Genomic DNA, 24204 nt, shown 5'->3' with positions numbered 1-24204 from the left:
CACAAGCTCATCTCCAGCTAACTGAGGGTTTCACCAAGTGTTTATTGTTTGTACAATGGGTTGATATATAAACACTTCAAGTGCATGAGGGGTCAGTGTCCCATACACGTTCCCAGCTCTTTTCTCATCTTGCACCCAAGCACCCAACAAGAAAATGGAAGTTTTCTCCCTTGTTGCTAAACCTCAGTTGATTCTGTCTCTGGAATTTGGTCGTGCCAGGTGGACTGCTGTTGGAATTGGAACACTTCTTAGGGTCTTGCTAAGATTGATTATTGGGTCTCAACAGATTGTATCATCACTGCTTTGCATAGCATTCTTTTGAGTTGTAGCTGTGAGGAAATCCGCTAAGTGTCTATCAGTGGTTAGAGAATTACTAAGAAACTTAATTCCAAAGTCCAGATTCTGATCTCAGTTACACCAGTGTAAACATGGAGTAACTCCATTAGAGATTTACACTGGTGTAGCTGAGATCAGAATCTGGCTTTGTCTTTCGTGAACTCCTACTGGACAACTGATCAGGGCCGGCTCCAGTGTATTTGCCGCCCCAAGTGGCGCAAGAAAAAAAAAAAAAGCCTCGATCGCGATCTGTGGCGGCAATTCGGTGGGAGGTCCTTCACTCCAAGCGGGAGTGAGGGACCGTCCGCCGAATTGCCGCCGAACAGCTGGAGGTGCCGCCACTCTCTGGAGTGGCCACCCCAAGCACCTGCTTGGCAAGCTGGTGCCTGGAGCCAGCCCTGCAACCGATCGCCTGATCTCTATGCAGTCTGCAATTTAAATAAGTGGGGTCTGGATTGAGGGGTGAAAGCAAGAAAAATGTCCTAAATTTGTATATCTCATGTTAAAAAAAAATTGTATAACAGAATCCAACAGCTGAGGTCAAAGGAACTGGCTCAGAGCTGTTCAGTCCTAAACTCTTCCCTCCCTTCTTGTTAACAGGTGGTTGGTTATGTTCAGAAATTATATGTACTGAAAGAGGTAGAATGTCTAATTCAAGCACTTTTGCTATACACCACAGCAATTACATAAAGATTAATTAACAAAATCCCAAAACAGTAGTAAGCTGCAAAGTAGTTTAATTAAATATTATCTCTAGAATCAGTAAGTTAATAACAGTTGCAGCATAGCAAGAAACAATCCGACAACCAAAACATGAAAGCAGGAGATTAAAAAAAGTAGTTTCTCACTTCGTAATTTTGCTTCTTCAAAGCTCTCATGTTTACCCATCTGGTTCATTTAATGGGTAGCCTCATTCCATCCACTGAGACAACAACTGATGAGAGGAGTCTTGCTTCTTTCTATCCGTTTCTCAACTATTGAAGCAGCTGAGTTCCTGCTGCAACTTAGTATTCTACCAGAGAAATCCCTCTAACCCTGGATACCTAGATAGCCAAAGCATAACAGAGGAAAACGTCAGGGAGATGCAGAGAACATAAAGCAAAGAACTTAGGCCCCTATTAATTTCTGTGCTATGATTGAGCCTGGAACAAGGACCGGAGGGGAATAGGAAAGAGCAAGGGCCACCATGGATTCTCTTCTATACTAGGGCCGCTTGTTGCCAGTTTGACCTCTTGTACCGCTTAGAGCAGCATTAGGGGCTGCACTCACTTGTGCTCAGCTGCCTATAGCCCCTATGGATCATTCTGATGGTTGGGATATAGAAACACTGGGACAGAGGGTCCTGGGGCACCTTTGAGACTAACAGAAGTATTGGGAGCATAAGCTTTCGTGGGTAAGAACCTCACTTCTTCAGATGCAAGTCTGAAGAAGTGAGGTTCTTACCCACGAAAGCTTATGCTCCCAATACTTCTGTTAGTCTTAAAGGTGCCCCAGGACCCTCTGTTGCTTTTTAGAGATTCAGACTAACACGGCTACCCCTCTGATGGATAAGAAACACTGGGGGCATGCCTGCGGTGAATTGCATAGATCCAGATATGCTGACCCAATGCCTGGTGGGGACTCAGTCTGTACCAGGGACATTCCCAGGGGAGCAGGTACAGTGAGCTGACTGCCTCTTTATGCTGGCACACAGGAGCTGTGTGGCAAGTATGAGTTGGGCCCTTAGAATGGAAGTCAAGGGGAGTTTTGCAGCTGACTTCAGCGGGGCCAGGTTTCATCTTTAGTCTTTTGCTTCTGATCCCTATCCACCACTTCAGGTAACGTGTTTAATAAATATTAGCAAGCTACACAGCTGACGCCCTTACGGATAGAGGAAATAAGGTGCACCTAGCAGGTCTAGTATGCGGGGAGTGCTCCAAGGATCTCTGTTATTCAATAGCTTCATCCTACCTTCCTACCAATCTCCATCTCTATAGAGGATGTGTACCTCCCTCCTAATGCACATGGGTTAAAAACAAATGAGCAAACTTGTTTTCAAACCCAGGTGATCATTCCTAGCTCTCCAGCATTCATGTTTTCTTGAATAAGGAGACTAATTTTGCTTTTAATATTTTTTTTTTAAAAGAGAGAAAGAAGAAAAGGGAAAAAATGCATGGGATCAGCTTGCTTCCCTGGGTCTAACATTTCACTGTGGTGCACCATGGAAGCTATGCAAATCACTGCCATTAGTGTAAACCACCCTCAAATTACACACATTTCAGAATAAATAAGTGGCTGCGGCATTTCTTTGTTCTGTTAAAGATTCTTTGCACTGTTGAAGGTTGCTCTGTTCTCATCTGCCTTTCCTGTAGGCTTTAGACTTGAAAACACTTAGGCCCCCATGAAGTTTAGAAGATAGGAATAAAAAGTAACAATTTATAAACAATTTACTTAAGGACCTTTAAAGTGATTGTCACAATATGTCATGTGTGAGTGGGAACTGGCCATCAAGATTAGCAGGTGGGCTATCCTGAAACAATAACGGTAATACATTGGTTTCAGAAATAAAACTAGTGCTCAGTTTCCTCTTAGTCAAAATGGACACTCTAGAACATTGTGTGTGGTAGTGGGCAGCAAGTTTGGGAGTTAGTACTGCGCTAATTCTGATCTGTTATTGTCCAAATGTACTTGTGAAGTTTCCAGCAAAATCCTTTAAGAGGTGAACTGAAGTGCAAGATTGTAGGGATAGGATAGCCAATCACCACCTAGCCATGTTCTCCCCTGGTTGTTCCCCTGGTTGCTCCCCTGTGTGTGTTTTGTCTTTGTAGAATGTAAGCTCTTTGGGGAAGGGACTGCCTCTCTTTAGGCTTGCACAATACCTAGCATATTTGGGTGTTTTTGGAAACAAATGATCATTTAAAAATAAACATGGACAGAAATTAAGACTGTAAATAATAAATTGAACCCAGGGATAGACATGAGTTATTAGTTAACACATTGCAAAGTATTTGAACATGATTTCCTTCTGTATCAGGGTTCTGTGTTTGTCTTGTTAGGGGAGGTGATTTCATAGGCACTTAATCAAGGCAGATAGTTGCATTCAACCGGAGCTGTTGGAGTGTGCAGTCTCATTAACACTTGCGGGAGGAACACAGAATACAGATCTTGTCAGCTGGGCAAAACAAAAAGAACAACCCACCTTGTGGGCTAATTTTTAAATTGTACTTATTTGTAATGTTAAAAGTTGAGGAGGAGATTTTCAAAGGCACAGAAGACAGGCACCTTGGGTGCCTCATTCCACCTTGAAAGTCTCCTCTTAAGTGTATATTTGGATAAGATCCTAAGCACCTTTCAAGATTTATTAAATATTTACAGTCAAATCTCAGTCCCTATGCCAGGCCACCTGAAAAGAATCTTCTCAGAGGATTGTGAGACCATTATCCAACCCACAATCTCCTCCACCTTGCCACTTTCTTGGTCTGCAATCAGGTATCTGTTCTGCTGGCCTACTGACCATAGGAGGTACGGTGGATCCTTGCATGTCCCTCTCTGGGCCATGCCCCTCCCTGTTCAGTGGAACCACACTGGTTCTGCTGCATTCAGAGACCTCCATAGCTCTCACTGGGACAAAAGGAGTTAAAGCATTTCAATTCACCCTTAAAACAGACTGATCTGGTCCTTGAGTTGTGATCTCTGCTTTAGTGGGAGATCTCTACATATCTTCATGTTGTCTTTATTCCTAGAGTTTGAATTCCTTCCCTATAGTAATACCACAGTTATCAAGGGATCTACTTTTAAATCTTGCATGACCCTCAATGGTAACTCGGTGGTGCATGTTTATGTTGAAAAGATTTAAGCTATTTGTGGATTATAAAGCTCAGTAAATCTTCCATTTGGGATAATAATACTTCTCATTTGTTAAATTGTTGACTAGTTTTCCAACATATTGGCAAACAATGTAATCTGAAGTCTCGGTGGATATGCAAAAAAACTGTGTTCTGTATGAGCTTCAGTTTGCTCACTAGGAAAAAAAATGCATAAACTTAATGAAAATCACTCAGCACTGAGACAGGCATAAGCACTGAACAAGGTACTATAGTTCTGGCATGAGGATTAAGAGGAGGAGGAAAATGCAAATATTTTGGCATCAGATAGTACAATGCTTGGAAGAAATAGTGGAGGTAAGTAACCCATTAATTTGCTTGGAAAGTTTGCTTCTTGAATGATTTACAGGGCTGTAGTGGGGTGGTTACCCGCTCCTGCCTCGCGGGGCTTGAAACAGCCCAAGAGAGGGCTGTGGCTGGGGCAAGACACCTGGGCTGATGGGGGAAAGTAGGCTCAGCTGTGGCCATGCCCCAATCAGGCCCAGCTGGCCCCTATAAGAGGCTGTGAGCCAGAAGCCCACTCAATCTCTCTCTGCCTTGAGAGAGAGAAGGGCCTAGCTGCTGGGAAGTGCAGGGTGCCTAAAGTGAGGCAGGGCTGGGGAAAGGCCAGGGGGGCTGGGGAGCTCCAGGCTGGCAACTTCCCAGACTACAGGGCCTTGTCCAAGGCCCTAGAGAGGCACTGGGTTCCAGATAGGGGCAGCAGGTCCAGACCCAACATTGCCTGTGATGAGTGGCTTATACTGCAGTCTGCCCCAGGGAGTGGGGCTAGATGGTGACTGGCAGTAGCCTTACACTGAGGTGAGGTGGGGTTAGTGGGTGGGGATTCCCCTGGGAGGGGAGACCCAAAGAGAAAGGGGTTACTGCCAGGGGACAGCCCACAGATAAAGGGGCAGTGGGTCTGGGAGGGACATGGGGGGGCCAAGTGGCGAGGTGGATCACCAGCCTGCGGAGGGTGCTCCAAGCTGGCAGAGCTAATTCCCATGGATGACCAGCAGGAGGTGCTGCAGGGGTGAGCCCACATGTTTACAAGGGCATTATAGGGACAGTTTTCAAAAAAGGTTCATGGAAGTCACCTTATTGATTTTTAGATGTATCACCTCACCCAGGATCAAAGGCTTTATCATTACAAGCCAAGAAAGAATGGATCCAGAGGATCAGATCTGGTATGAGGTGAGAGGAAAAACTCTGAGGTTATAAAATATTAGAAAAGCAAGAGATATTTGATGAATATTAACAGACTCTACAGACTTATGGCTCAATCTCTGCTAAAGCATCTGCCTACTCTCTGTCCCACTAAGTAAAACTTACTGGACTTTCTCCCTATAACTAATAAGATTTTTGTTGTACAGCACTTTCTATCCACGGCAACCTGGAGCATGGGGGCACTCTGTTTGATAGTACCCCATAAATGACAGAGGGGCAGCCAGATCAAATTTGAGTGAGTGGTGTTGGGATCTGCTGCATGGGGCTGCAGTACCACTCAGGTTTGGTACCCACCATCAATATAGCAAGATATCTGCCCTAGATCCCTCTATTGCAAACACTGGCATTACCTCACTGGACCCAAGGTGACCCACCAGGTTGACGGCTTGCAGGTAGGAGCGGGGTCAGGACTTGATTATACCACTCCCATGGGCAGTGAGGTCTGGGATCAGGAGTAGCCCAACAGACACACTGGAGCACCACCATAGGGAGGGGAGCGACCCCACAGGTGGGGGCCCTCTCTCCCCTCTCCATAACCTCTTTTCTTAAACTCTCTTGTCTCCATGTTCATTTTTTTAAAAGGATGTGGGTCTTCAGTTTTAGATTTTTTTTTTTTTTCCCCGGGCTTCCAAAAATCTCTGTGCTGTCCAGCTTCCATCTGAGGATTTTAGTGCTTTATGCAATTAGTTTAGCCTTAATTAAATCTGGTGTATTTGGGGTTTTTTAACCAACTGATGCTCTACATGTAGCTTACCGTACAACTTGCAGCACAAAACCGTTTCGTCCACGTTTTATAAACTTGTCCTCAAATGTGCCTGTACAGCCCCTATTGTATTTGTGGGCATTGTGTGGGCGTAGCTGAGAGCAGAATTGGGCCCAAAGTGCTTGAAGGACATATCTAAGTTCCTCCCTGCAATTTCTGCTGAGTGTAGAAGGTGCACCCACGTAACAGAACTGTACGTGTGGCTGTACACTCCGAAGATTTTTCCTGGAACTTTATGAAAATATTTTGTAAATAGACTCATAGATTTTCACACACTTGAAGGTTAGTAATCAATAACATTTTAGTCTCTTTTGCAGGACAGAATGATTAAGGGGGGCTAGTTTTAGTAATTCACTTACTGTCTGCAGTGATTCCAAATGAAGGCACTTTAAATCTCACTAAGTTTTGACACATTCAATTTCAGTAAATTGATTTTCACACCTTTTAATGGTGACCTGCAAAGGTAACATCACCACCATATACTGATGTCTCCAATAGCCAGGTCAAGAGAGACAGTCAGTACGTTATCACCAGAAAACCCTCCTGTTGAATAAAACTCCAAAAAAAAAAAGGCAAGTTTTGGTGAAGAGGAGAACCAAAAGCTTTTTTCCCCCCCTGATGCTTATCTACATTTTCTTAAACTCTTGGAAACTCCCTACTTGCAACCAGACTTTCTCCCTACACCATCACCCTCAGACCAAGGCTCTTAAGTCTGTGTAAAGGTTTCAAAATGAACTTGATATGAAAGGAGAAGTTTTTTCCCCTGGGTAGATTTGAATCCTTCACCCTACTAATTATCTTGTCAATAACAGATGGCAGACAAATGTTTCATTTATAAAGTGACCTGTCATTCAAGCAAAACTTTGAAAAAAAAATCAAGAGTTAAGCAAAGATTCTGGTTAAGAAGAAAGGTTCTGTGGTTAGGGCACTAGCCTCAGACTTTCCTGGTCCCTTCTTTTATAGAGACTTGTTACTTGGTGACAAACTAGCACACTGAGTATTGGATACAAGTGTGGCTGAAGCACGTTAGGAAGCCGACATCCTATGGTGCATGTTTTGCATATTTCTTCTGCAAAGAAGGAAAGAGGAGAGACCAGTGCCTCTAAGGGGGCAGAGTTAAGGTCATTTGGCTACCAAAGTCACATCGGCCCAGTCAAAGGTATTTAGGTACCTACCTCCCTTATCTCCTCTGTGCCTCAGTTCTCCATCTTTAAAATGGGGATAATAACACTTCCCTACCTGACAGCAGTGTTGTGAGAATAAATACATTAAGGATTGTGATAGGCCCAGATGCTACAGTAATGTGGGCCATAGAAGTACCTAAGATAGATAAGAAAATAAACAAGCCTAAGCTTTCAGCCTCCTCTTACAAGTATTGGTTAAGTAGTCAGTCTCTTCTAATGTTAATAGCTGAGTCCAAAAAAGAAAGACAAATGAACTCTTTCATTGGCAATGAAAGACTCGATCCCCTTAATGGAAGACATTGATTCTATAAGTGCAGGATGTCTACAATATATAAGAGCTTTACATATATGACAAAGCTTATCCTCATGCAAGGCAAAATGATCAAAAGGATCTGAAAATGAATTTTTCGTTTCACTCTGACAGACTCCAGTGCTGTCATTATATGATTATGTTCCTGAGTGCTGGTGAAGCCCTTGGCTGCTGAAGTATTGAATAAATTGCGTCTACTAAAATTATTTTTCTATCCTGGGACCTGCAAATAAAGATTTATAAAAATCAGCATGGTCCATAATAGGGGCATATTTTAATGTGTCCTTGAAATATGATGGTTCTCAAATGTGTAATACTTTACACATGACAAAATAATTCACTAATAGTCGCAGATAGTTCCCAAAATACAACTAGGGATGAATATAAAGACTAGTCAATTTCTGGTTGAACTCCTAAATGCTGACATTTACCATGATAACATTATGTTTGACCTCAGTTCGGACACTGACTGGAGTTTAGCCTGAATTGATTTAGACTGAACTATTTCTTACTTGAAAATGTGGAGATTTTTATCTGCTATTTTCCCCATCATTTCCATGTCCTTAGCAAGAAAGACAGATCAAAGGCTTTGAGCCATACAGAAAACCCAGCGTACACAAATGTGCCCAACTGCATGCTGTCATCTTCCACCATTTTCTTTATTTCAGGCAAAACTTTAAGCCATAGTCATATTTTGATATTCCTGTTAAGTGCAGATGAAGAGCTGTCATTGGGTTTTATCCTGCCACTCTGTCAATTGGATTACTTGTTTGGGTAAGAATGGCAGGATCAGATCTATTGTTACAAAGAAATACATTTTGGGAAGGAAAAGCTTTTATCAGTGCAGAATGGATCTCAAGATACAGGTTTATATTTGACTGGTCAGAAGAAGCTTTCCCTGAACTATTCTTCCCTTTGATCTTTTGAGTCAATATAGTTCTTTAAGGAAAAGGCTGCAGAAAGATACAGAAAACTTTTCTCCTGATGAAAGGTATGAAGAAAACCATACTCTCTCTCTGTGTGTGTGTGTGTATATTTTTCTTTAAATGGTGGGGCGGGGAAGCAGAAAAGTAAGTTTGCATAAAGTAAAATCGAAGAAGCTGAGTGAAATTCTGAAAGCCCTTTTTGCAATAAGCCCCGAGAGTACTGCCCTGGACAGATCGATCATAGACTAATTTGGGACTCTAGCAAGAGAGCTAATATTGTGGGTTCTATTTTTGCAGGGAAGGGAGAGGTTCTCTCTCCTCCACATTAGGGATGGGTGGAGAGAGAGCCAGATCCTACTGTGTCTGTAGGTTTGGCAGAATTGGCCCCAAGGAAAGGAGAACCCCTCTTATAGGCCCCATGCTGTTATCTTTGCTCAGCTCCATCTCCACTTACTTTTTTTTTTTTCATTTTTTTTCGCATCTGTTCCCTTCTGGGCTGTGCTCTAGACAGGAAGCAGGAACACTCTGAATCTCCTGAGAATCCCTGTCCTCTACTGAGATTCCCATCTTCTTACACAGATGCAGAAGCTAATGCCAGTTCACATAAATATCATTCAAAAGTTCTGGATTATTTTATTTGAACGGAGCCCTGAGCATCAGCCATCATTACTCAGGAAAAGCGGCACCTAAGGAGCAGAGCAGGAAAAATCAGAATCATTCAAACAGATTCTGGACAAACAGCCGGAGAGGTGGGGTTGGAAGTGAGCTTCATGAAACTTCAAACATTAAGGAAATGCACACTGGATCTCCCCATGTAAGTGGTGAAACTATTCTAGATACTAGTTCTCTTAGTATCTGAGCACCTGCAGTGAACCAGAACATTACAGTATTAAACAGCTCAGAGGAACCTATAGCTACATTTACTTTCTCCCATTAGTCTTGCTTTAAAAACAATCTATTTGCAGGACATAATGACAGCTAATTTTTTTTGGCTGCCTACTTTGGCAGATTGGAGCTTCTTGTCAGTGTTGTAGCACTGGGGTGGCTGGCTCAGAATCTGTGTGTTGTGAAGCAAAAGGAAGAGGATGCAGCATAAATTTAGTTTTCTTAGCTGTTAAAGAAATTTAAAAGCTACATGTGCAATAGTCTGACCCATGGCTTCCTGTTAACAAGTCAAATTGTAATAGTGTCTGACAAGCATGGAATTAAGCCAGTGCTTTAAAAGGCAAAAGGATTTTTATGCATTCGCTTTGGCCTGTGCCAGAAGTCAACCATCTAATCATGCATCAATATTGCTGTTCAGGATAGAACACCAGGAAAAGCTGTAGAGAAATGTTTACAGCCAGGATCGTACAATCATTAGAGGGAAACAATCTAATTTAAAGGCTTTTGTACAGTGCAGTAACAGCATCAATTTAAATTGATGGCACATTTTTGCTTTGGCTGTTAAGGTATGGGGGTGAAATTTTGTTTTCTTTTTCCATTCCATGGGCTTTAAAAATAATAGATATGGTGGGACCGAGCATGATCAGACAGCTGATTTTTGGCTGTTATTGCCAGCGTCAAATGCGGGACAAGATGACTTCAGAAGAGCAGTTTGTTTTAAAACAGCAGTTTGATATTAATGCAGCTGGAACTATTTGAATCATTCAGAATATGATGAATCCCTAGTATCAAAAAAATCAAAAGTTCTGTGCTTACTGGCAGGCAGGCATCCTGCACTTTGTTGGAGTGATTGCTGCTGAAGAAGCATATAGGTGCAAGAGTATATTCATGATCAGGAGAAAGTACCAAGCTTCGGGACAGTCATGTTAGCTACTGTACCGTGGTAGCTCGCTTTCTAATACCATTTATAAAATATTTCTGATATCTCAACACAACTGAGTGAGGTATAAGGTAAATACATGACATGGGTAAGGTAGATCGTAATAAAACCTGGTATTTCTTTTCTAATAGTCCCCTATAATAAAAAAAAATGTGCCATCTCTGTGTATAACATAACAGCATAGTTAAATGACTAAAATAGTTTTCATTTCATTCAATAAATGAAACTCCTTGACATTTTTGTTTTTACTGTGAGCTTGATTCTCCTTCTGTCAGTCTCCACCTGTTGTCTCTGGTTTTATACCTAGATTATAAACTCTCTAGGGCAAAGTCCACCTGCTCATTCTGTATTTGTGCAGCATGTTACCATGATCAGAATAATAATAGCAATGAGTCAATGTAAAGATTCCCAGGTCCAAAGCAAAGCAATGTTCCCATCGTGGAGACTCTTACAATGACCTCACTGCTTGTTGTGCCTCTCTCTGTCTAGCCATGGCCAAGTTTTACACCACTTTTATCAGGGTATTTCTATCACGATGTGCAGATCTGGCTGGGAGAATGATTCATTGATCTGCACTTGAGAAACACCTGGTGATTGTTCCAGTGCAGCTTATCCTGTATCCGGGGTTACATTGATAGCGAATCTGTTTATTGGTTCTCATTCTGAATAACAAGGCAAAAACTCTCACTGATTTCAAATGGGCCAGATTTCATGTGGGCACTAACTTTAAGATTAGCTTCATCAAAGCTATTCTTGAGCCTCTTCCACAAACCATCTCTAAATACATTGCTTCTAAGTTCTGTTGCTTTATCACCAAAACCCAGATTTAAATAAACCATCATTTACTGTACTACGGCAAAATGCTTAACTAAACAACCATGTGTTTAAAACTAGCACGTTACAAGTATGCACTAACTTTGAAAAAATCTCACACCTGTAGTGCGTGGTTTTCTGAACTTCACACGTGCACCCAAGGGCACAGTTACCATGGCTGCATGTGCACGTTAGTTAACTACACATCTAGGTAACTAGTAAGCTACTGAACTGGTAATGTGTGCATGGAACTCCCAGATATCACATACAATTGTAATTGCACACCCAAATTAGGCAGGAGTTGCATATGAATGTGTGTGAAGTTTAGGAACCCTATTCTCTGATCCTTTGAATCCCATCAATCTAGTAAGGGTCACTGCTAATTTCTATTTCTGAATGTGTGTGTGAGAAATGGTCCTTGGAGCCTGGGAGCAATGGGATGGCTGTGGTGCCATGTAGCAAATGTAAGGAACGCAGAAGTTGGGAGAAGTAGGATTTTTCAAACAAGATCAGCTCCTATTGAGGAAACATTCCCAAGCATGGATTGTATTTTGTTTAGAAACGACTCACTGTGGATTCTGGGATCTACTGGAGCTTTTTGCACAGGCCTAATACCCCTGTATGTGATCAAGAGGGCAAAGAAATTAACATTACAAACGTTTCATGCACACACGCACACACACAAACACACATGCAGTTTTCCTCTGAGAAAAATAGCCCCATCATTGTTCTATTTATTGCAAGTGAAAAGGGGTGTCAAAGAAAAGTTACACGGTTGTGTGCTATTCTCATCTTTCTGACTTTCATTATCGCCCTGTGCCCTTTGGATATTCCACACAACTTGAACATTTGTATAAACTGTATATTTTGTATTTCCTGTTCTTTGATGTGCTCTAGTTCAGCAAAGAGCTATGGGCTTGATTTCACTTGGTAAGAATTCTGTGGCTTGTGTTATGCACATGCTCAGACTAGATGATCATAATGGTTCCTTCTGGCATTAACATTTCTGAAAAATCCCTAGGGCTACAATTAATAACTCCGGGCCCATGTACAAGATCACTTTCATCCCATTGTTTCTGCTAGAAATTGAATTTTTTACTCTGTGCTTCTTTTCCCACTTACTACATGCCTCAGCTTTGAAATAAGAAAATGCAGCACTAGACATTATTTACTATTGATAATCCTTGACCAACCGTAATCGGGGTACTGTTGTGCTAGGTGCTGTACAACACAGGGGTAGGAACCATAACTGCCTCAAAGAATTCAGTTTATTGCCATAATCCTGAAATTGACAGCAACTGAGTGCACCCCTATACCCTCATGGAGCCTCATTAAAGTCAATAGTGCACACGGGCACAGCCAGTTGCAGGTCTGGGGCAATAAGGCAACGAGAAGCAAGAGAGGCAGAAATGCAAGACTACCAAAGACTTCTGCTAATGAGTCAAGAACAGAAGAGCTGCCATACTGGGGCAGATCAATCATCCATCTGGCCCAGTGTCCTGTCTCTGACCACGGTTAGTAGCAGAGCTTCAGGGGGACTGTACAAAACAGGGCAATTTTGGAGTGATCCAACCCTGTCTTCCGCTTCTGGTAGACAGAGATTTAGGGTTGCCCCAAGCATGGGGCTGCATCTCTGACCATCTTGGCTAATACCCATAGATGGACCTATCCTCCATTAACTTATCTAGTTCTTTATTTTAACCCAGTTATACTTTTTGCCATCACCACATCCCATAGCAATGAGTTCCACAGGCTAATCATCCACTGGGGCATATAAGTACCTGCTAGTGAAAGATAGAAGAGCAGATTCCTGAAACAAATTGATGTAGTTTACCTTTTTTACATATGTTGTCTGAATCAATTACATTTGTTGCTGGTCTCTGTTTGTGAACGCAATATGGTTTTAGGTATCGGCATGCAAGTTCTAGTCCCACATAACTAGACAAAGCAAAATATCCTGTAAAAGAAACTAGATTATCACCACATAGAAAATGCATGATAGCTACACAGATGAGGTTCTCTAACAGAGTCCACAGTCTATTTCCTAGTGGACAGGCATCACTAAAACTTACACCCCAATTGGCTTTCATGTTGGCAGTCACTGCTACGGATTTGAATAGGCATAGAGACTGACCTCGTCCCCTCCTAATCAGATAGGTGGGGGAGTGGATAGAAATAGTAGTTTTCAGTTCTGGGCTCTCAGACCAGGAGCTTCCACAAACACAGAGTTTGCAAACAGTGTCCCCCATGTATTATACTAAACACTAAGGTAAAGAAGAAGAGTTGGGGTGGAGGAAAAGTAGAAAGAAAGAGAGCACTCTTTAGGGTAGTACCTTCTTCTGGTCTCCCAGGGCCCTTGATGTTGGTGCGATGGGGTATCCAAACCCCTCACTGGACAACAAGGTGTTAAGGAGCTACTTTGGGCTCAGCCAGCTTAGTTCTGCCACACCTGCAAGGCATGTATAGGCTAGAGCAGGAGGAGCTTGAAAGGAGAGCAGAAGAGCTCACTTGTGGGCAGACCAGGGAAGAGAACAGACCTTTAACCCTCACCTCTTGAGGAAAGGGATGACTGAAGGCAGGAGCTTCCCAGACAACCATTGCCTGAAGGCCCTCCCTAAGGGAAGGGAGGACCAGATCCTGATGCATTCTGAGAGAGAGTCATTCCTCTCTATCCCTTATTAATTCAGTTTATTTGCATTCATTCTTCTTGCTTTTTTTTGGCCACAGACTACCACAGAAGGGGAGAGACTTTGCAGTGACCTGGCCAGAAGGCCAAGTCATAGGAAGAAGCAGGCCACTGCAGAGACTAAGCAACCACCAGCAGCGGACCCTCAACAAAGAGAGTTGCTACAGCACACCCTTAATTAATTGGCCTCTCAGAGTTGGTAAGACAACTCCCACCTGTTTATGCTCTCTCTGTATGTGTGTATATATATCTCCTCATTATATGTTCCATTCTATATGCATCCGAAGAAGTGGGCTGTAGTCCACGAAAGCTTATGCTCTAATAAATTTGTTAGTCTCTAAGGTGCCACAAGTACTCCTGTTCTTCTTAGAGCCAGTATGTGATTCATTATAGGAGCTAAGTCAATAGCATGTCTCTGAAAGGCTAGTTGTGGTCTTGCTTCATTTGAGCACAGCTTTCAAAGGCAAGAGAAAACATCTGTTCCAAAAGCAAGTGTAGCAGGCTGATAAATAACTCGGGGGGGGGGGGGGGGCGGAAAGGGGGGAATAGAAAAGGACCATTTCATTTTAAATAAGAACTAAAGGTTTAGAACAGGGGTAGGCAACCTATGACACACGTGCCAAAGGTGGCATGCAAGCTGATTTTCAGTGGCACTCACACTGCCTGAGTCCTGACCACTGGTCCGGGGGCTCTGCATTTTAATTTAATTTTAAATGAAGCTTCTTAAACATTTTAAAAATCTTATTTACTTTACATACAACAATAGTTTAGTTATATATTATAGACTTATAGAAAGAGACCTTCTAAAAACATTAAAATGTATTACTGGCATGCAAAACCTTAAATCAGAGTGAATAAATGAAGACTTGGTACACCACTTCTGAAAGGTTGCTGACCCCTGGTTTAGAAACTAATCTGAAATTTTTTTTCTGAACAATCTGAAATTTTTGGGTCTGTAAAACTCAGGAGCCTGGTCTGAACCAAAATAATGGCTCTAAACACCTCCAGATTCTGGGCATGTTCAAATCTGGATGCTGACCCAAACTTTGCAGCTTGGCCTATTCGCTGTAATAGGTTGAACCAAAGCTACAGATCTCAGTTCCCCAAACAATGGAAAATTTGGATCCAGTTCTGGATTCAGAGCAGAACTTTGTGCCCATCTCCAGTGACAGCAGATTTTCTCATTAGGTGTCAGGGTCTTTTTGCTTTTACTCAGAGAAACTTTACTAATGGAGAGGACTCACTTCCTTGAGGTATTTTGGCATTCGTGCTTATGGCTGAAATCTGGAAGTGCATGCTGCAGTTAAATCAAACTTTTTCAAACTTCAGAAAACTTTCGGTCTGAATTCAGGGTGAAAATTTGGCTGAGGATTCAGATTTTATCCAATGTTGTCATCTCTAGTGACTTCAAAGACATTATTATTATTGGAGTAGCTTTTTACATTTTATTTTATTTTTTGAGGCTAGATATAGCCAGGGATATAGCTACATGAAGTTATATGTAAAGTAATCTTAGATTAAAGCAGATTATGTCAGAAATATGAAAATTAAAGGTACTGTAGGCAAGGAAAATGCAAAGAGCTCCTTCTGGCTGTATATGATTTCTTTCCTATTCCAGAATCATTTGAAATGCACATGATAATTTATTATATACAAAGAAAAACACATCTCATTGACATGTATATTTCTGCAAGCTGTTTATTTAATCAGTGTTTTTCTTCAGGTCTACTTTCTGTTGAATAAAGATAAACAGAAAATTTGCTGAACTGTCAAGAAGTAGAGTAGTTGGGAGAGTTAGGAACAGTGTGTACTTGTTAATTTGGGATTTACAATAGTTGCTTCTCAGATGACTCAGAAGACCTGGAGCACAGGAACCCATATCTCTATTTCCATATCCCCTTTTTGAGAAGGTCAGAGTTATTAGCATCCATGCTCCTGTGGGAGGATTAATGAAGGCTGTTCTCACGGCCAATCTCATCTGGCGCACTAGTAAGCAGTACAGTGAATATGTCAGAAGCATGAGTTTTAGGGCCTCATTCTCCACTGCCATGTACCCTTCGGTAGCCATTTACACCTATGCAAAGGGAGTGCAAACCCTGTCAAATAAGAATGGTGGCATTTTGCATTCACTTGGCACGAGTGTGTCTGATTACAGAAGGGGTAAGACTGCAGACCTTGAGTGTCTGGGTTTGTCTTCCATGGTTTTTATGGCTATTTTAAAAATATATCACTAAGAAGAATAAAAATATGAGCCCTTTAAAATATTTGTATGGTTCCTACTATATGTGAGAGGTAGACAAAACATTATTACATTGTGGAGCCATATTCTAACTTTAGATACGTGTTTGACGTCTGTAGCTGTTGCGCATGTTTATTGGAAGGCAGAAATTTGTCCATTGTATTTATTGATCATTAATACCCTAGCAAATTACAAGATACTTAGTTATCAGTTTCTAGAGGAAAGAAACACATACCCTGGAAACCCTTACAGAGCCCTAGAATTGCTGGTGAAACCTTATTCTTCTCTAGTATATCCTCATCAGTGCATGATATACTCAAGAAAGCATGATATGCTCAGAAATGTACAATAAAAGGTGCCCAATCCCCTAGAGCTGTGCAGATTTGAAGATGACGTTACCAGGCAAATAAGGAAAGCTGGTGGGTGATGAGTATGCTGCAAAAGCTTACACAAATATGACCAAGGATGACAGTTACTGATGGGAATGGAATGTATCCATAGAACTGGGCCAACAGTGAACAAGGAGCACAAGTTAATCCTATCTACCTCCTTTGAGCGCTACTGTGGCTGCAAAGAGAAGTAGGGCTAAGCGACAATGCCCCACCATACCAAGGCACCACAAGAGCATACAGTATGTTCTGTGTACAAAAGACATTCACTCACGGGACTGTGGTTACTGGCAGTGACAAAAAGTGACGTGTAATTATATCGCACTGTTGAGGTTGCCGTAGGACTGATTAATTACCAGAGAGCTTGGCCACAGACCACATTCCAAGACGCACACATTCCGTTGTGGAGGATACTGCTTTGTAATCAATATCACCATTCATTGGCTGGCTCCTGCACAGGAATCTGCCTTCATGATTGAGATTTCCATGATCAATGTACTTCACACTCTTCTAGCAGTATATGGGAAAGCTTCCAGGGGCTGCTTCAACATATGCTCTTGTATACTCTCCCTAAGGCATGTTTACTTGGGGTGGGGAACAGAGGACTGACACCCCTTATTCTTGCAGCCATGCCCTCTTCCTTGGTGTACGGGTCTAACAATACAGCTAGCTGCACACAGCCGGGCATTCTAGTGGTGAAATGGATTTGTCATAGATTGTACACATTTTGCTTTTCCTAGCACATGTTGTGCCATTTTGCTCTTGGGTTATGTGATAGTAGGGTGACCAGACAGCAAATGTGAAAAATTGGGACGGGGGTGAGGGGTAATAGGACCTATATAAGAAAAAGACCCAAAAATTGGGACTGTCCCAATAAAATCAGGACATCTGATCACTCTACATAGGCTGACAGAGAACTATGACTTTAACTCAATCTCTCAGAGCTGCGTTGTGACATTTTGCCATAGCTCTGCATTAGAGATGATGTGGAGACACGCCAACCTAGGAGGTGCCTCAGAGGTCACTGCCTCCCAGAGCTCCCAGTTTCATTGACAGTGCAATCTGCAGTACATTGCAAGGAGTGCAATATACCCCCTGCTCCCCCGCATACAGCAATCCAGCTCTGCTGATTGGTGCATGGCGTGAGTGGAGCAGAGTCCTAGTTCCCCCTACTCTTTGCCTCTCCTGACCCACTGTCAGGGGCAAGCAGCGCCATTTCTGGCATTCTGATTCCTTATTCCATAGCCCTACTGTGCAGGTGCATGAAAGAGAAAGCAGAATCTGGCCCTAATTTGTATGGAGTGTTTTGAAAGCCCTAGGGCCTCATTCTAATCTCACATCAAAGTTACACTGACATAGTTCTAGGGGCTTCAATGAAAGACTCTGATTTACAGGGCTGTGAGAGTGGAATTGGGCCCTTTTCTCTTAGTAGTTAATTCAAATGTGGGTATTTTTCTATAAATACTGTTACAATCCTGCCTTCTCCCTAGCATGAAGTCAAGCAGAACAGAAGCTAGAAACTTGAAGGAAGGGAGAGAAGCAGAAAGAATGGTGGTAATTGTATATCAGCCTAAAAGTACACCTAGGATCACTTGCTTTACGCATAAATGTGATCTGATTGTGCAAGAAATGGAGGATTCAGAAGTTTATATATTAACATAAGGGGGGAGTTCTTCAAATGGGATTTTAAAAGTGAAAAATTAAGATCTAAAGGGGTGCTTTCTGACATCAGTGCATAGTTATCCTCCATTAACATTAATAAGTGTTACGCCAGTGAATCAAGGATAAATTTTACCCTCAAGATATAGTAGGATATCCCAAGGGTATTACAAATACTATTCAACGAATTAGTCCATTAAGTGAAAACTAATTAATACTTAGACAAATAAAGCACTTATGATAAGGGAAATGCAGCGAAATGCACCTTTCAACAACAAAGTCAAATGGAACATGCCTGTATTTGAACGTATTGCATTGTATTTTCTTGTTATTATAAGATTTGCTTTTCAACTTCCACTTTAAAAAGCAACAGGGAAATTATAAAATTCAAGTACCAGCTACGTGTATAGGAAATTCACTGTTTTTTTTTTATGCCAGCAAATATCTTTGTTACATAGCACATTTTGCTAATTAGAACATATAAATACCTTGGGATTTGTAAATCTTGCTAACATCGCATACCAACAATGAATTCTTTTGCACTTGCATTTAAATATCAGCCAGGACAAGAACATATGATTCATTTTTTTCATCTACACTCATTAAATGCTTCCATGAATAATAATAAAAATGATGACTAATGCACAGAATTTGTTATACCTGTATTTGTTACGTGGACATACTCAAAAATAGCCAAGTGCAGTAGTAATCCCTGTTTTTTCAGTGCTTTTGCTTTATACAGACACCCCCCGGACTTACGCAATCGTTCCGTTCTGGAAAGCCTTGCGTAACTCGAATTTTGCATAAGTCAGAAATGTATACCCATACGTTAAGCAAAAATTTCCACAACTCGAAAATCCTATTTCTGGCTTATGTGACTTTGTCCATAAGTGCGAATTTGCATAAGTCGGGTCTTGCGTAACCCGGGGAGCGTCTGTACTCCTCAAATGGTTTCCTTTGTAGAAAATCCATTGCTAATTATTGTATCCATTTGGGATGTATGCAGAATGATTCTGAAACATTCAGAACCAAAGCTAAGTCCCCAAAATGCATAAGCAGATAGCATTCTTATGCTGCTGACATACTAAACACATACACTGAATAATGACTGCTTTCTTGAGGTTATAATTATTAACTTAAATAACAAGAAACAGTTCTCAACCTGAACTACCTTCTGAGCTTGTCTATTTTCACCGTTTCTCCCTACATTGAAGTCCCTCATCTTAAAGATGCTCCCAACTTTTTTAATACTTAATTTGGAGCTAAGAGGATCCACCTGGCCTGGCTTCCAGGGTGAATCAGAAAAATAGCTATGCAGAGAACTAGAACCTGACACCCTCGTACAGTCCTCTTTCCACTTCTCATGAGTCTTCTTCTCCTTAGTCTATGTGTACTGTGCCTCATGTGGCATGTGACCAGGATTCATCGATGAATGTTTGCTTTCCTGTCCCATCCTGGGTACTGATGGGGAGTGTGACATGAATGCTGATCTATGCCCCACGTCTCATGAATAAAAATCAGCTACACACACTGCATGGCTGGTAAGGGCACAAGAACTGATGCAAATTAATCCTGTCTCCCATGCATCATTGTTCATCATTCTCCTAATAGTCTCTCCTGTACTTGGGGCCAAGAGGCCAAGGAATTGCTATAGTCTGTAGTTAATTTCCTGCATGGCTAAGAGTGATTAGTTCTGAGCCTATCCTCTGTTTTGCTGAGCTCACAAAAACTATCCCTGGGAGTGTAAATACATAGAAAGGAGCACCTTTCCCCTCCATATCTCCCCACAATTCATGGTTTGCTACTAGGAATGCTCTTCCATCATTGGACTCCTCATCTAGATGAGTAGCACTCTTTCTTTTCCATTGACTCTACTCATTTTTTTGGTTGTAGGAGTAGAGTCTTCAGCCAATGGGCCCTTTTCTTCCCCTCCTTGACTGACTGCTGTCAGATAGTAAGAGCACGATAACTTTGCCCAACTCCTTAAAACTTTTGCATTAACTGGTTGATTAAAGGAAATCAGACTATTTAGTTGAGAAAGGATATATGACTAAGAACTGACACAATACATGTAAAAATGGATGGTATAGAAAAGGTTAAATGCTCATTCCTGTTTGCTGTCTCAGAATTTATTGAATGAAATGGAAAAGCAACACTTTTAAAATAGATAGAATGAAATACTTTTTTTACACAATGAACCAATGGAACTCACTGCCACACTATGTCATTGAACAAAACACCTCAACAAATACTTATTATAAGGTGAGAAGAAACCATCTGTTTTACCTCTTTTATTTTATAAGATTTGGTATAAATAACTAAACAGATGAGCTAAACTCACCATTAACAGCCTATGATTAGGAAGAAACTTCCTCCCTATTCATTTTGCTGCATATAATGCCCCTTTCTAAGCTTCCTTTCAAGCATCTGATATAGGCTACTGTCAGAGACAGGATACTGGAGAGATGGACCACTGATCTGGCATGCCAGTACCTACATTCTAAGATATTTTAAGCTATCTTGGTAATAAAGAGCCAGATTCTTTAACCATGATATCATCTCTGTGCTGATGCAGCTGTGCAAAGGGGCAGTGACGTTGTGGTAACAGGCTTCCCAGTCTGGAGCACTGCTGCCATGTGGTGATCTAAGGCTGGCACAGTGCAGAGCAACAGGGGCTGCTTTAAGCTGTGCTGGGGACCAGATCAGCCCCTGGCAAAACCTAGTCTGGGGCTTATAAAGGTAGCAGAGAGCCACAGCTAAGGACTGAGCATGCTGTTTATTGGAAGCGCTATGCTAATTTAGGACTCCAGTCCTTTTAAAAGCAATAGTCTGGTAATTTTTTCCCCAAGAGATTTTATTCACCAGACTTTCAGACACAAATTGATTCTTAAAAATACTAAATGTACTGTACTGTGCCTGAGCACATTGACATGCGGGGTGAGCATAGATGATTGAAGGATTTGCACAGAGATCCCTGAATTTAGGACTGGGTGTCAAACTCCGTACAAGAAGTGAACTCCAGCTGCTGTTAATGAGATATGTGGCTCCTCATTTAATTATGTGTTAGTAACCATCCCCTGTTGCATTTTGTTAACCATTCCAAATGGTGGCTTACAGCAAAACTGTCACAAGAGATCATTCTACATGAGACACAGCAACCCTCTCCAGTAATTAACAGCATTTTAGCAGACCCTAAAGTTGTCAAAGTCTTCACAAAGTTAATCTGAAAGTAAGGATCTCATCAGACAGCCAGTGTCTCATGCCACAGACTTATGTTCTCCCTGAAAGCATTGATGAGTCAATTGTATTCACTGACTTCCATGATGATTTGAAGGAATTGGCTGTCAGCAACATCCAGCACTGCATTTGCTGTAAGCCAAACTCAAGGTGGAAGGATAGGATATTTTTGGAGCTATGTGGTTATTCAGAATATGCATCAGGAACAAAATATCATAAGCAGTTGCTAGACTCTTTCAAGATCTACAGAATCACTCTGATCCTGGGACAGGTAAAATTCCAAATAAGCTCCTGCACAGTTAGCATTCTAAAGCCTCTTTGCATGTCTCAAGACACCCTAACATCCTGTTCAGTGCAGAAAATCTCAAAATTATAGCAGAAAAGTCACAATAATTTGCTTTGTAAAGGTCTAAATTCCAGACACAGACTGCCTTGTCTCATTTACTTGTTGCTTATTGTGAGGATTGATTCTTATGGGCTAAGAATCAGGGTGAATTGTGAATTATCTCCAACTGTTAAATAGGTGTCATCTATCATCCAATATGTTGGATTGGAAATACCAGTCTGAGGTAAAATCCTAATGAAGAAAAGGCAGGTTGTAGTTTTCACGAGTTAGCAGGTCAAGGTAAACACTATGGGGGAGTCTAGGGATTACTTTGACTTGCTGACACATCTTAATACTGCAACTTCACTAGGATTGTGAAGAAGTGGGCTGTAGTCCACGAAAGCTTATGCTCTAATAAATTTGTTAGTCTCTAAGGTGCCACAAGTACTCCTGTTCTTCTTTTTGCGGATACAGACTAACACAGCTGCTACTCTGAAACCGTTCACTAGGATTGTATCATGTGTTAGCTAAAACAAGGTAAGAACACACCATTTTCCCTTATGAAGATAAGGCCCGAGGGTGTTAGGCACCCAAATCCCATTGAAAACTGCTTACAAATCACTTTTGAAAATCCCAGCCTGGATGTTTGTTTGACTTACTTTTAAGGGCTTATCTTCACTACCATGCTAAATCAGTGCTGCTGCCAGCGATGCTGGTTTAGCGTGTCTGGTGAAGACGTATTACGTCAACATAGTGTCTCCTGCTGATGTAGCTCGTGTAGACACTACTTTAAGTTGATATCACTTACGTGACTCAGGGATGGTTTTTCACACCCCTGAGCATTGTAACTTACGTTGACTTAAGCGGTAGTGTAGACAAGGCCTTATAAAACAAAATGCCTTCACACTTCTTTTTTCTCCCCATACAGTTCACTCAGCCTTTTATCAAGTAGATTATCAAGAAGTAACTAGTTAGCTACTGACCAACCATTTTATGTGTGACTGATTACCATGGAGTTTTGGGGCAAGTGTTTTTGTATCAGTGCACTGCATTTTAGCACTCCATGGCCAACTGAAAAAGGAGCTGCTCCTACTCATTAACTTGAGCTATGCCACCTGATCATATCAAAATCACTAGTGTAGGTTTGTAGCTACTAATGGTCAGTCGTGCAGTCGTGTGAAATCAGCAATTCTTAGGGCCAAACTCTGAGGCCAAAAGCCCACAGACAAAGATGCAAGTGGAATTGCATGGTGTACATTTTACTGCAATTGTTCATGCAATTGCTTTTGTTGCACATGCACATGGGTATCTAGATGTCCTATTTGCATGTGAACCTGTGATTATTACATGTGCAATTATGGTAAAACATGCACAAAATTGCTCATACATATTGCAAATGGGGTTCTTCACACTAAAAACATGACCTTTATTGTCTACTCTAAAATATATACCCTCCAGGCAGAACTGTTGAGGTGCTTCTGATCTCCAGGAGCTTGACTGGATTTGTATATTCTGGCCAATTTTTCATAAAGGAAAATTAATAAGTAGAAAATTTATTAGCAATTCAGTATTTTTCAAATAATACCCAATGGACTTATTTTGTGTTTTTTCACTTACAGCACAATCTTTTCTAAGTGCTGTTATCTATTATCTGGGGTTTGATACTTTATCTTAAGTGCTCCCAAATGATAGCAAAGAAAATACATAATGATCTCTCTCTAAACATTGGTTTACAGTTCTCCAACTCCTTCTCTCTCTGCTTCCTCAAAAGCAGCACATACATTGAAGGCATTGTCAGCAGTACTGGGGAAGAGACATATTTTTTTACAAATCTACATGTTTTTCATATAATATATTCTTAACCACAAGACTGCTTGCATAGGTTACAACAAGCAGTGTATTTTCTGTGAATAGTCTTGTGTAATATGGGCCAGACTGTCCTCTCATTTATACCACGTTGAGCCAGTAAGCATAACTCCATAGGTTTCAGTACAGTTGATCATGATTTATATCTTCTGGGTTTCATGGACCTGATTTTCTCCTGCACCAAGAACCACTCAGTTCATGGGGGAAATGGGAAGGTTCTGTTAAGGAGCTGGTCCTGATTTGCTGAGTCTCTGGGCTGATTTTTGTCTAAGGATTGCTTTAACCTATGGCTTTCTGAATCCTCCAATGCAGAACAGTAGAACTATAATGGAGATTAATTTAGAATGGATAAATGGAAGGGGCTACTACCTATAAAGGAAATTGAGTGTATGGCAAAGCATTCCATAGAGAGCTCTTTGTCTTGGAAAGAACTTGCAGCTGCACCAACTCAATTTCTTCCAGTTCTTCATCAATGCTACCACCAGTTTGACTATTTAGATCTACTCTAGCCCCATCTTGTAAAGCAGTTGCCAATCCACCATCGTTGGGGTTGCTTTAGAGATTTTCCATGTGACCTGCA

The 24204-nt window shown here is 41.4% G+C and overlaps 1 long non-coding RNA gene across 2 annotated transcripts in view; it reads left to right on the top strand.

The window, feature by feature from the left end:
- Positions 1–24204, top strand: part of LOC128848890 (uncharacterized) — a 166726-nt gene that overhangs the window by 45584 nt on the left and 96938 nt on the right. Inside the window, exon 3 of one of the 2 annotated variants that reach the window (XR_008447121.1) lies at positions 13951–14108. This is a non-coding gene — a long non-coding RNA (uncharacterized LOC128848890). Of the gene's footprint in view, positions 1–13950; positions 14255–24204 lie in introns of those variants that run through there. The other variant, XR_008447122.1, reaches the window with a different exon arrangement.

Source organism: Malaclemys terrapin, chromosome 14, assembly GCF_027887155.1.
Source record: "Malaclemys terrapin pileata isolate rMalTer1 chromosome 14, rMalTer1.hap1, whole genome shotgun sequence".
Lineage (NCBI taxonomy): Eukaryota > Metazoa > Chordata > Testudines > Emydidae > Malaclemys > Malaclemys terrapin.
Note: the sequence above shows the minus strand (reverse complement) of the source record. Positions and strands in the feature narration are given on the sequence as shown.